Below are 11,914 nucleotides of genomic sequence, written 5' to 3' on the forward strand. Positions count from 1 at the left end.
GACACCGCCACGCTGGGGAGGACTGTAACACCCAAAAATTCAGTCTTTTGAAATAAGAAAATTTGATTTAATTATGCAATTATATGTGCATTTTCAAATTTAGGAAATATATTTTTATGAAATTAAAAGTAAATATAAGGATAGAAACATGTTGATGCATTCATGCTGCTGCACATTTGTTTTTGTAATGATTAGCTTTGACTAAAGTTTGAATTGAATTCAAATTCAAATTGAAAATCATTTGAAAAATTAATTTGGAAAAAGATAAAGGAAATATTTTTCCCCTCCCTTTCTCTTCCTCACTTTCGGCCCGATTGACCTTTTACCTTTCCCACGGCCCGCTCTCCCTCCCCTCTTCCCTTCTTGGGCCGTCCCTGCTCGGCCAGGTGGCCATTGCCGCGCGAGCCATCCCTCGGCCGTGTTTTGTCCCAGGGGTGAACTCGCCATCTTCCCCGCATCTTCCCTGTGGTGTCGGATTGGAGAACCATGGCCCGTAGGGCCTGATCCGTTCACGCCGGCGAGCTCCTCGCCGCCAACCATGGCAGCGCCGCCGCGTCGGCTTCGTCTCCGGCGAGTCGCCTCCCCTCTCCCATCCCTGGTTTAATCCTAGCCGTCCATCACAGTGATCAAAGGCCCAGGATGGCCAATACCCCTTCACGGGTGATTTTGCTAAAGAGTCCCTCGGGTTCGGACAAATTGAACCCGCCGTCCAAAGCACATTTCCAGAGTACGCTTTCCTCGCTTTGAAGACGTAAAGTATCCTGTTTTAGTCCAAAATACGTTTTCAGTATTTACAGAAATGCCACTAGATTTGTTTTGCTCATAAAAACTTCGTTTTAGCTCCGAATTGATCCCGTTCAAATTGCGTTAGTTTCGTAATTTCATAATCTACGTGTTAGTACCACTGTTAATCATGTTTGCAACTTTTAATTTTCATGGTTAGATTTAATTAAATAAATTGCTATAGGAAATCCCATTTAAATCATAACTTTCGCGTATTAGCTCCGTTTTTCGTGAACTTCGCGTTGCCGTGATCGTAGCGAGACATAGATTCTTTTCATAAATATTTTAATTTGTTTTCAATACTGCTGGTGTACTATTCTAACTGTAGTATTGTCTGCTTTGCATGAATGCTCCTGGAATATTGTATGTTGTTGTGTTGGTCAGTGTTCAGACGGTGAGGAGAACGTTGGTGACCAGGAGTACTTCGACGACCAGCAGGATCAGCAGGAGTTTGCTAACCAAGGCAAGTATAGCATGGGCCTACCTTGATGTCCTATTCACTTTAATCATTCACTCATGTGCATGTGTCTAAATTTGATAACCATAAGGACATCCTAGTTATTTGATGACATGTTTCCTTGACTCCTTTGGGTTAATTGCATATGGGTAGATTGCTAGTGCCCTACTGAACATGATCTATACAATGGTTAATGGTTCTATGGAACTAAAAGTAAAACATGATTTATAACAACTGATCCATAGGGCGAAGGTGCAAATGACTTTTGATCATGTTGCTCCCGGCCCTCCATAAGGACTTATCTGTCGGCAAAAGCTGGGACTGACAGTGCAATCGTGAGAGTCATATGGCTCTGACTTTAGCTCAGTAATAGGACCTTTTCTAGCTTGTTAGAGGTTACCTTTATGGCACAAAAGGGGCTTACCACTGTTGCGTATAGGACTGCCCCTGTTCTTATGCGTATAGCCAGGAAGGATTTGTGCCATAGGAAAGGAGGGTTCCTACATCTGCCTGTTGAGGAAACATAGTGGCCCTAACTTGTTAGATAAACCTATGAAATGGCTTCATAGTGTACCCTATCCACTCACCTTGGCTAGTGACATGGGAGTAATTAACCCGGGCATATAGGGAATCACGACTCACGGTGAATGTGCACCACCACTGTAGAGGGTTACAAACTGTTATAACAGTCGTGCTCACGGTCACGAGCGGCCCTAGAAAACTCACAGAATAATTGGTTACTCAGTTGTGGTTCATTTATGATGGATATACGATGATAATATGATGCAAATGATTCTGATATCTGATTATGTGGGTATAAATGGGAGCTTAAACATAACTTGATAATACTTGATAATAAAATTTTGACTTACTAAAAGTGCTAACTACAGTAAACCAATGTCATCCTTTTTGAGCTACATAACCCCATGTTATCTTATTAAGTACGAGAAGTACTTACGCTTGTTTACTTTCTATATTTGGATAAAAATCTTGGATGGGTAACAGATGACAACGGGTATGAGGAGTTTCCTGAGGATTATTAGGCTTGTGGTCAACCAGTTGACCTTCCCTGTGATGGAGTTCCACGAGAGAGTTTACATTTTATCTTCCGCTATGTTGTGTAAGACTATGTGTTGTTATTAATCGTGATGTAAGATACACTATGATGATACTTTTTATAATTTGTCAACTTGTGTGTGACTAATCCCTGGGCACACAAGAGTTTAGTGCATTCAATTTTATCCTTAAAATTGGGTGTGACAATGACCTACATAGAAGGCTAAGGCAAGCGGCGGTGGGGCGGTGGGGGCCGCAATGCTACCCTTGATGATGCTGCAGGGGGCGCCATTGTGCCGCCGCTCTCCCCGAGGTAGCCGCACGCGCCTCTCGTGGAGGCCCAGTAGGCTCAGCGCTGACCAGCACAACTGCTCCGCGTCGTCGCTCCGCCCGGCTGTTGTTCCGTGCTCCAACGAAGGTGTGGTGCCCCTCTCTCGCTCGATCTCTCCTATCTGATTGCGGAGTGTGGCGATGGTGACTAGGGAACCTGCTGCCCCATTCCTAGGATGTCCATGGTGAGCTCTCCCTCACAATTCCCATGTCTCTTATTCTGCTACTTTTGGATGTGCGCATCCTGATGGATTGCTACGAAGATAAAATACCTATATGGTGTGCGAGAACCGGGCATGTAAAAAATACTCCTTTAGTTCTTTTGGATGTCGAGGCCTCAAGTTAAGAAATCACTGACCTGGATTTGGATTGAGCTGTCTATGTTACATTCTGATCCATTAATTCTGTTAATTTTTTTACATTAACTCTGTTAATTAAGCAGACTATGGGAGTGCCCTAGGCAAACAACTAAGCACACATCAGCTTACATTTTGTAGAAGATGTAATGCGCAAATAGGAAATTCTGTTTAATCTGCTACTTCCAGTTTTGGCATTATGGATTCCATGCACATTAACTCCCTAATCTATTTTTTGGTTCTCAACTAAATAAAGTTTGTTGTGCGAACTCATCGGTAAAACCTCTAAATTGACTACTGATGTAAGAAAAATATACTGTAATATAAGAAATATACATGGATGGACCACTCAAATAATGTCATTATATTTGAATTTGAGGGAGCAATGTAATAAGAAGATTTTACTGCAAAGTTAAAATACAATTTCCTTGTATGTTTTCTTACCCTGGTTGCTTTTAGGGTTAGATGATGTTATACATATAACTTCAAAGCTATATTTTAACCTTGCACATAATCGAAAGGAATTTAATATTTCCTAAATCTGGTATGTGAACACATCACCTGGTATTTCGTGCATGAGATGCTATGAAAACAGTATCTTGAATATCTTGCATATATCAACCTGATCAATCATTTTGATATGTGATATTTGCGGAGCTGAGATGATATGGAACCCCAGTCTCGTGCCGCGCTGCTCTCCCCTTCCCTAACTATGCCTTGTGACTTTTTTTGTTTTGTACAACTCTTGAGTGGCTGTGATGAATCAAGTTTCCATTAGAGAACTTCTGCTACTTTAGCACCTTATGAGCTGGTACTTGGGATATTTTATTCTGTTTGCTGCTTAACTAGGATGACTTGTACCAGTACATGCAACTAGTTTCTGTGGCTAGTTCAATTCCCATTAGAGAGAGAGAATTAAATTAAGCTCCAGGTGAAATTAAGTTGCAGTTGTCATGCTGATTGTAAGGAAAATGGACCCTTGGCCCATTTACTTTGGATTTTGGTGTTTGATGACCAACACAACCAAATTGGACTAATGAATTTGCAAGTGATTGTTTTGTAGTTCAATAGGATGCAAGACGTGACTTAGGACGAAGGCAACGTGATGATTCGATGATCAACACCATAAGCAAGACCTTAGAAGCACAAGAGAAGACTCAAGATATGCAAGCAAAGTCCAAGTACAAAGATAGGAACCAAGCCGTACGCAAGATCACGAAGAAACGAGCTCATAGAGATGCACCGGACGCCGGAGGAAAGTGACCGGACGCTCCGATCAAGAGGCTTGGCAACAGGCGCGACCGAACGCTGGACCGAACGCTGGCGGTAGATCGACCGAACGTAGGACAACAGAGTCCGATCGAGTACAGAGAGGTTCGAGAGTGGAAAAAATGCGAACGAACACGTCTAGTGGCATGACCGGATGCTGGCAGCGTCCGATTAGTGGATCGTGGCTCCAACGGTCAGAATGACCAGACGCGTCCGATTAGGACGACTCCAGCGTCCAGCCAGTAGCAGAAAAGCGAGATTTCATTCCCAATGGCTACTTTCTTAGTTGGGCTTATAAATAGACTCCCCAACCGGCCATTTAAGGTGTGTGGAGCTAAGGAAATATATCAAGGGTGTTGATACACCATTTTAGTGATCTCCACTTGCATAGTGCTTAGTGATTCATTAGATGATTAGCGTAGGTGCTTTGCGAAGTGCTTAGGTTGATTAGACCACTGCTTATGTGCTTGCTCTAGGTTTAGGCCTAATGTTTAGTGAGGTTTGCATACCTCTTACCACTCGGTGCTTGCGCGCACCATTGTTGTACATCGGAGGGGCTTGTAGTCTTGCGAGATCACACCAACCATGTTTGTGGTGTGGCCGCCACCGTGTACCGGAGGGAACAAGGCCCGCGGTGTTTCGGTCGGAAGCTTGATAGTGAAGACAGCGGGGAGCATCTAGGAGAGGCCTTGCCGAAAGGCATGTCGGAGACCCACTTGCACGTGGGGAAGGCCTGACTGCTATTCACATAGAGTTACCCTGACCAGGAGCTTGGCCCTTGCGAGGGGCTCCAACGAGGACTAGGGGAAGCTTGCGTGCTTCTCGATACCTCGGTAAAAATACCAGAGTCGTCGAATGGGAGTTTGCATATCTCTACCTTGCTCTTTAGCTTCCGCATTTACATTGATTGTATTACTCCTTTTGCAGTAGAGATAGCAACACACTAGCAAAATCGTAGTTGCACATTTAGATAGTTTATCTTTTGCATATGTTTTGCTAAGGTTAGAAAAAGAGGCCATAGTTGTGAGCTAGAATTTTTAAGTTGCCTAATTCACCCCCCCCTCTTAGGCGTCACAGTCGCTTCATCAGAGCCAGTTGGCTCAATTTGGACCTTTGGCTTAACCGTCGTTGAACCGACGCTTTTTAGAGTGGTTGGGATGGATACCTCTAGGCCTCCGCACTTTGATGGCACTAACTTCCCCTATTATAAAGCTAGAATGGCTTGCTACCTTGAGGCAGGTTGATTTGGGTGTTTGGAGAGTCACTCATGATGGGATGAAAACCATTAAGAATCCCGATAAACCCACGAAGAGTGAAGAAAAGGAAATTCATTTCAATGCTAGAGCTAAAAATTGCTTGTTTGAATCATTTAGTATGGACAGTGTTTAACCAAGTGTTCACTTTAAATACTGTCACATGAAATTTGGTTAAAACTCCAAGAGCTCCATGACGGCACATCTAATGTCAGTGAGCAAAAACATTGTCTAGCTAAACAAAATTATGATTCCTTTACAATGAATGATGATGAGCTTGTTCGTGATATGTATTCTCGCTTGAATCTAATTATCAATGAGCTCCATTCAATAGGACTAACAAAGCTAGATGATGCGGACATCATGAGGAAGATCATCTCCATGCTACCACAAAAGAAATATGCAAGCATCATCACCATCCTTCACAACATGGAGGACTTGAGCACCATGACCTCGGCCATAGTCATTGGCAAGATAGTGGCATTTGAAATGTCACGCAAGATGGGTCAAGAAGAAGCCTCTTCATCAAGCAAAGGCAAAGCTCTCGCTATGTAGCAAGAAAAAGAAGATGAAGGGCAAGCAAGTTGAGACAAGCTCAAGCTCCTCAAGTGAAGATTAAGAAGAAGATGAGGACGATGATGATGATGATGAAGATTCAAGTGAAGATGATCAATCTTCCTCCTCCACCTCCGACCTTGATGAAGAATCAATCAAACTAATTAACAAGGTGGAGAAGATGATCCAAAGGCTCAATGTCAAGGGTGTGCCAATCTAAATCCAAGATCTCATTTTTACCAATCAAAGAAATGAGCAAAGAAAGAGATGATGCTATGGACGTGGCGAGTTGGGGCACTTTGTGGAAGCTTGTCCAAACAAGCCCACACCCAAGACAACAAAGAAGGCATGCAAGAACCAAGCCCTCACATCAATAAGGTCATGGGATGATTCTTCAAGTGAAGAAGAACTCCATCACAAGAGGCGAGGGCACAAGCACTCATCATCAAGCTCTTCTCGTGTGTGCCTTGTGGCACTGAGGTAACGAAAGCTCATCCTCTAGTGAGAGTGATAGTGATGATGAAATGCCTTCTTATGATGAAATTGTGCAACAAAATCTTAATTATGCTAAAGTTTGCACTAGGCAACAAAAGAAGCTCAAAAAATTAAAAGAAAAGCTAAATAGTTCACAAGAAGCATACAAAACTTTGCTTGAACAATATGAGAACTTTGCTAATCTCAATGTTGAACTATCTACTAAAATTGAGCAACTTAAGGCTAGTGCAACAATAAATGCATGCACAATCAATGATGAGCAACTTGTAAAGAAAAATGAAAAATTAAAAGGAAAGTTAGCTAGCTCACAAGATGCTTATAAAAGTTTGCTTGCTAAAATGGAAACTATGTGCAAACAATGTGATGAGCTAACTAATAAAGTTGCTAATCTTGAAGCCGTTAGTACAACCCCCTCCAAGGCATCTAAAAAGAAAAGTTCTATCTTTAACTTGTCTAAAAAGGATGCCTCTACTTCTTGTAATGATTTATGTTTAGACTCATCATTGCTGCAACCAAGTTTGTGTTGAGAAAGTTGTTGTAGATACATGCACACTAAGAGGTTGCAAAGGTGAATGAGCAACTCAAGCAAGAAGTAGCTCGCCTCACCAAGGACTTGACTCAAGTGAAAGGCAAGACGAAGCAAGCCCAACTTCATCAAGATAACACCGTCAAGGGAGTGAAGAAGCTTGATGAAGGACAAACTAGTGGTTTGCTACGTGTGCCACAAGGAAGGTCACAAGTCCTATGAGTGCAAGGTGAAGAATGGGGGAGGAGGAAAGAAGAAAGAGAAGAAGCAAACAAGCAAGCTCTCCAACACCTACACCAACAAGGTGGACAAGAAGGCCTCCACACCTTATCTTTTGAAGAAGAAGAAAAATGACAAGGTGGTCGCAATCAAGGTGAACAAGCAAGCCATCAATGGGGTCAAATGCTTTTGGGTACCAAAGGAAATCATCTCCAACATGAAGAGCACCAAGAAGGTTTGGATCCCCAAAAGGAAAGTGAGAAGTCCGTTGGACTTAGGGGAATTTGGAGACTTGGCAAAAGTATGGATGCATTTCATGGGGTGCATCATGATGGGCAAAATCATTGCCAAGTGGGTTAGTGAATACTATGGACCCAAATTCCCCTTCCCATGTTAGGTAACTAGATTCAATTTTCTTCAAGTAGTATCTATTTGCTTTTCCTACAAGTGGTATTTCTTACAAATTGGTATCTTTAAGCATCTAGTTACTTTTCATGCCTATGTTTGCATTTGCATGCTTATATCTTTTGTCATGCATACACTAGGTATATCTTATGGTAGGCTTGCTCGGTTTCATTCTTAACCCTTGGAGCAAAACTACATGGTTTAAAATTGTTTAGGAGCACGTCACATAGCTTGTCTTTTGATTGTTCATCTAATATGTGCCAAAGTCCAAATTGTAGATAATCTCTCCCGAATATCATCTTCGAAAATGACTCACACATTCATGTGATGTCATCTTTCAAGTGGTATTTTTTATTCTAAAATCAATGTGCATGTTTCCTACAAGTATTCCATACTTGTGTGCACAAATTTAGGGGGAGGTTACTCTACAAGTTGATGCCTTGAGACTAACATCTTTTAAGTTTATCATGTGTGTAGTAATCTCATTGCAAGGAAAATGGAGTCCCTAGAGTTAAGCATCATACTTCAAATATCCACCACCTATTGCAAGTGGTAGAAATCAAATTGGTTTCCACATATGGTATTTCTAAACCGATATCATCATGTTGATTTCATTTTGATATTTATATGCTTTCTCCATGCATTATATAGATTAAATTCTCTTGAGCAATAATTTGCCAAATATGCATATGCCTTGCTTTCTACCATATGTATGCATATATTTAGGGGGAGCTTAATCTATATAATGTGAGAGTCAAATTTTGTGACCTATTCCACTCTACACACAAAGGATCACAAAGTTTGACCCTCCCTTGTGCTACTAATGTCTTCCTTTTTGGTGTTTGATTCCAAAGGGGAGAATTTAGAGGACCAAAAGCAAGCATTAATAATTTACAAGTGGTAATGGTCCTATAAAGGAGGGATAGTGGATTATGGATTGCCTATGTAATGGGGAGAATTTGTAGGAAGCAAGGCTTAAATCCATAATGCCACATGGGGACATTTGCAAGGGGGCAAGATAAGTTTTTATGTAGTATCTTTTAGTCTTACGAGTAGTATCTTTTAGCATCACATAACCTTGCCCCTTGCATTGCATCCTAGCAAGTAGATAAATTTTAAAATTACCAATTTTTATTATTTGCTTGCTTTGGTCGTGTTGTCATCGATCACCAAAAAGGGGGAGTTGTAAGGAAAATGGATCCTTGGCCCATTTACTTTGGATTTTGGTGTTTGATGACCAACACAACCAAATTGGACTAATGAATTTGCAAGTGATTGTTTTGTAGTTCAATAGGATGCAAGACGTGACTTGGACGAAGGCAACGTGATGATTCGATGATCAACACCATAAGCAAGACCTTAGAAGCACAAGAGAAGACTAAAGATATCAAGCAAAGTCCAAGCACGAAGATAGGAACCAAGCCGTACGCAAGATCGCGAAGAAACGAGCTCACAGAGGTGACCGGACGCTGGACCGGACGATGGAGGAAAGTGACTGGACGCTCCGATCAAGAGGCTTGGCAATAGGCGTGACCGGACACTGGACTGAACATTGGCGGCAGATCGACCGGACGTAGGACAATAGAGTCTGGTCGAGTATAGAGAGGTTCCTAGAGTGGCGAAAATGCAACCGGACGCGTCCAGTGGCATATGACCGGACGCTAGCAGCGTCCGATCAGTAGATCACGGCTCCAACGGTCGGGACGATCGACAGCGTCCGATCAGGATGACTCCAACTGTCCGGTCAGTAGCAGAAAAGTGGGATTTCGTTCCCAACGGCTACTTTCTCAGTGGGGCTTATAAATAGACCCCTCAACCGGCCATTTGAGGTGTGTGGAGCTGAGGAAACATATCAAGGGTGTTGATACACCATTTTAGTGATCTCTACTTGCATAGTGCTTAGTGATTCATTAGGTGATTAGCGTAGGTGCTTTGCGAAGTACTTAGGTTGATTAGACCACCGCTTATGCGCTTGCTCTAGGTTTAGGCCTAGTGTTTAGTGAGGTTTGCATACCTCTTACCACTCGGTGCTTGCGCGCACCATTGTTGTACATTGGAGGGGCTTGTAGTCTTGCGAGATCACACCAACCACGTTTGTGGTGTGGCCGCCACTATGTACTGGAGGGAACAAGGCCCGCGGCGTTTCGGCCGGAAGCTTGATAGTGAAGACGGCGGGGAGCATCCATGAGAGGCTTACCGGAAGGCACGTTGGAGATCCACTGGCATGTGGGGAAGGCCCGAGGCTATCCACAGAGTTACCCGACCGGGAGCTTGGCCCTTGCGAGGGGCTCCAACGAGGACTAGGGGGAAGCTTGCGCGCTTCTCGATACCTCGGTAAAAATACCAGAGTCGTCGACGAGAGTTTGCATATCTCTACCTTGCTCTTTAGCTTCTGCATTTACATTGATTGTATTACTCCTTTTGCGGTAGAGATAGCAACACACTAGCAAAATCGTAGTGCACATTTAGATAGTTTATCTTTTGCATATATTTTGCTAAGGTTAGAAAAAGAGGTCATAGTTGTGAGCTAGAATTTTTAAGTTGCCTAATTCACCCCCTCCCTCTTAGGCGTCATGGTCTCTTCACTGATAATGGGTAAATCTGAGCCATTTCTTAAGTTCTTTTGCTCTTGTTCTTTTGCTCTAGGTGAGGAAGGAGAAGCTAGGGGATCAAAAATATTCTTCTAATAGAAAAGGTTCTTCTCACACAACTTGTGATTCTTTAAATTTCTCACACATAGTTCTGTAAGCCAACAATCCATCACTGAAATGGTAGCTCAACAAAACCTTTTTCTAAAATGTCCAAATAGATGTTTTCCTAGCACCTTTTTCTGCATACATGAACTTTTATCTTCTGTTTGTAATGGCCTCTTTTCTGCCTAAGAGGTGGGTGTCCGGTTCATGACTATATAGAAAAATCAAGTCATTGTCCTATTTTTTTTAGGAAAAGTAAATAAAAGAATAACTATTGGAGTTGGTCGTGCACTGGTTAGCTGCTGCAAAGTCGAAGTTCACAGTGAACTTGAATGATATAGTTAGTTATCAGTGTGTAAACATGTGGTTACTTCTATACCTAAGGGTGAGACAACAAACTATGTTCACGTTTCTTCCTTCTTGCAGCAGTGAAGAAGCTAGTTTCATGAAGAATAGAGTAGAAGACATGTCTACTGGGGTGCTGATGGTTTTACCTTCACTATTTTGGTAGCATAGTTTTTGAAATTTTTTCTGGATGTTGATTCTTCCTGAACTTATACTCGTCATTAGTCTCTTAAATTTGTCATCTTCATTTCTATGTCCATGTGGTTATTTATGAGAATTATGTTGCCAGGAGTATGATGTGCATGCAGATATGGTGTACTAAGAGTGTTTTGTATGGCAGCTATTAAACTGAAATATGTTGAGAAAAAATTATTTTTTTTCTTTGGAAAATAGGTTTGCCGAGTGTAATTCTCAAAAACACTCGGCGAACAATAATGGTATGCTGAGAAAAAAAATTATTATTTTTCTTTGAAAAATAGGTTTGCCGAGTGTAATTACCAAAAACACTCGGCAAACAATAATTCTTTGCCGAGTGTATTTTGATAAAACACTCGGCAAACCACTTTTTTTGCCGGGTGTCAAATTTGACACTCGACAAACCATTTGTCGAATGCGCGATAAAAAAACACTCGGCAAATAGCTGTTTGCCGAGTCAAAGTATACCGAGTTCTGTTTGCCGAGTGTTACACTCGATAAATGGTTTGCCTAGAGTTTTTAGGGTCTATACTTGCCATAAAAAATGAGGAAGAGGAGGCGCTGAGAGTGACTGACGGATGCAGTACAGAGTGATGGATTAAAAGGGAATGGAAGCGAGGGATGGATGGAAAAATTACCGTAATTTAAAATGTAAACATACATAAAAGCCTCTTATAGGTAGAAATCAAAATTAGTTTTAATTTGCAGCTTTGACCTTTTAAAAGACAAATTTTGACTTGTCCTCCCAACAATGCAAGTTTGTACGTAGATGATCCAAAGACCAAAGTGCAGCTGCAGTCCAAGCTCCTAATAATACTAAAAATTCTTTTTGCAACTAGGAATTGAAAGTCATGTGTTTTGTAGCATAGTAAGCTGCATGAGTAACCAAGTGGGGCCGGGAACCTGCACCACTGCTCACCCTTTGTCCCAGACTGTCTAAAAAGCGCCCCCTACCCGACTGTGCGTGCCTGCGCGGT

This window comes from Miscanthus floridulus, chromosome 1 (genome assembly GCF_019320115.1).
Source record: "Miscanthus floridulus cultivar M001 chromosome 1, ASM1932011v1, whole genome shotgun sequence".
In the NCBI taxonomy this organism is placed as follows: domain Eukaryota; kingdom Viridiplantae; phylum Streptophyta; class Magnoliopsida; order Poales; family Poaceae; genus Miscanthus; species Miscanthus floridulus.